We start from the raw sequence: 3113 nt of genomic DNA on the forward strand, positions 1-3113 counted from the left end.
TATATACACACACACCACATACACTGACTGACACGTACACACACGTGCATATACATCTGTATACACATTATATACACACGTACTCTCTCTCTCTCTCTCTCTCTCTCTCTCTCTCTCTCTCTCACACACACACACATACACACACACACACACACACACACATACACACACACACTTACACACACACATACACGCACAGAGTTAACCTTCAGCACAACCCAACGATGACCTCACTGTAGTTGTGCTTTAAGTCAAGGAGTTCGAGAATTATTTGGGTTATACATTGTATTTAACTTTTACCTCAATTTACAACAGTGTTGAAAGTAATGCTTTGTAATGATGAATTTGTGGTAAAGGGTAATTGGGGTTGGTGGGAGGGGGGGGGGCGTATGTCACTCCAGTCACTCTACCATCCCCATTCCACTCGTAACCCACTCCCCGCCCACCCCACCTTCACCCCATCCGGACCCCAAACCTATTATTCTTGCCCCACTTTCTTGCGACCTGTACCTAACAAAAACCCTCCCCCAGTCCATATCCTCATGCCTATCAACAACATGCTCGGCCTATCGCTGAGAGCAAACGTCAAGAAGGAGGTTAGGTACGTGACAAATTATAAAATCGAAGACTGTCCGAGAAATACAGGCACGAATCGTTGTTTTCCGTAAACATTGACCACAAGAGACCGGTAGATCGGCGACGGTGCAGTGCTCTGAACTCAATAGTCCAGTACAAGCATTTTGGGGTCCAGTACCAACGAGTTAACTCAATGTGGACGCATTATTCTGGTCATTCGGCATCGCTTGAAGACGCGCTGATTTTGGCCATTTGACTGTTTGTGAAGTGGTGAAATGGTATAAAGTTTAAGTGGGAAATTCGTGTAAAATGCCTTTCCCAGGGACTACACAACGGCAGATTGAGATGAGGCTCGAACCCACTTGACTCTTTGATTTCGTAACAGACACAAACAAAAAAATTACAGTCTATGATAATATGTTCAGTCGGCAGCAGACAGACAAAAACCAACAAAGTTGTACATTTTAAACCACCATACACACAGTAGAAAAACTAATTTTGCAAACAATGCAAAAATCATACATGTTGTTGCCTGCCTTAAAAAAGTTTTAGATAATGAAAGCTGAAGTGACGCATCTGTACGAAGAACGACGTTACGCTTTATTTACCAAGTGACCCTAAAAGATTACACCTTCGAGGGTTTTTGAATTCCAAGGATACGCGCGTTCTTAGCAAGTTCTAATCGTTATTTCGTTAAATATTTACATAATAATATCATAAATATATCATGTTTTCTATAAATGAACTTTAACAAAATGTATTTTTCATCGATACGATGGTAGACTATGATTTGTTCTACTACTTGTGAAATTACCAGTCGTAATCACTCACTCAAACTTTGGGGTTACAACTTACCAATTTCGCTCGTAGGATAAATCATGATCTACCATAAAAATGCATTAAATCTTCTTTTTTTTGTCTAAGAGATATTCTGCATTATAATTTCATAACTATTGTGCAGTCCAATTCCTGCAACAACACGTGCACAATAAAGTGTGCAAATTGGTGCTTCTAATTTGCTTCTGGTGGTTCGAAATGTGACACAACATTGTGTTCTTATGTCTAATGCACGTCGCGCATTTGTCTTGTCCTTTTGCTCGTCCAAGAGTTAGGCAGGATACAGGGGGGGGGGGATAAAAGAGACCTGTGAGTGAGTGACAAGCCGAGGCTGTGTTTTGTTAGTCAAAGATACTGCGTGGCAATCAATTAGCTCTCTTTTTCCGGCAAGCTTGAGGTGAATGTACGGAGAAGCGTTTGCAATATTTATCTATTACTTTACATTACTTTAAATGTTACTATTTCCGGCTTCTGTTACTCTACAGTGTCGAGGGGAGAAGCAACACACGCCTTTCTCTTGTTTGTTGTATCGCCTGTTGCATGGTTATATTGGTGTCTGTGGGTGGTTGGCGGGTGTGTGGGTGGTTGGCGGGTGGGGGGGGGGGGTTGTCTTATTTTTCTCTGACCCCCTCAGTTAGTACATCGCATGACGCAAAAACGTATCTTAATAACAGCATAATAACATAACATGACAACAAAACTACAAACAAGAGATAGATTGAGGGAGTCATGGGAACCCTAAGAACCTACAAAATCTCATTTGAAAGAGCTGCACAGTTGGCCTACCACAGAAAACTGCATCTCCTTCGTCTGTTAGCGGCAACATGGGAGGAACAAGTGAAAGAAAAACAACAAAAATGAAAGTAGCATCACCACCACCAACAACAACAATAAGGAAAGTAAGGTAACAACAACAAATGCATCTCTCCACCGTGTGTCACAACAGTGCAACGCGCCGTGCCATGAGACAATACCTCAATGTATCTCGCTCAAGGACGTCCGAGGACTGACGGCTGATACAATAGCCAGCTTCTGCTGTGACGAGGACTTGTGTTTCTGTGTCCGTGGACGCTTTGTCCCGGCTGATGGAAGTAACGTGTCACACACTGCTGCTCGCCTCTGTAATCAAAGTTGTGAACGAAATGGCTGGAAGTCTGGAACAAAAACTTCAGTTACTGCCTTTTGGTGTTTTTTTCTTTTTCTTTCTAATCTTTGTTTGAGTGATTCATTGGGAAGGTCGACATTTCCTTCAGGGAGCTAAAACTACAAACTTCAATATAAGTTAAGGGCCACCTTGACAGACAGCCCTGATCTTTAACAAATCCGAAAAAAGATAGCAAGAAATGTTTCAAAATGTTTTGCTCTGAAAGTGTTAATGTGTTAACAATGTGTACAGCAAAGTTTCCTAAAGGGTCAAAACTACCAATTTCGGCACGTAAATCCTCGACTTGTTTGCGACACCGTGGACATTCCTACAAACAAGAGATAGATTGAGGGAGTCACGGGAGCCCTGAGAACCTACAAAATCTCAATTGAAAGAGCTGCACAGTTTAGGCCTACAACAGAAAACGGTATCTCCTTCGTCGGTCAGCAGCAACATGGGAGGAAAATATTTTTAAAAGAAGAAGAAGAAGAAGAAGAAGAAGAAGAAGAAGAAGAAGAAGAAGAAGAAGAAGAAGAAGAAGAAGAAGAAGAAGAAG

Source organism: Aplysia californica, unplaced genomic scaffold (genome assembly GCF_000002075.1).
Source record: "Aplysia californica isolate F4 #8 unplaced genomic scaffold, AplCal3.0 scaffold00057, whole genome shotgun sequence".
Classification (NCBI taxonomy): Eukaryota; Metazoa; Mollusca; class Gastropoda; order Aplysiida; family Aplysiidae; genus Aplysia; species Aplysia californica.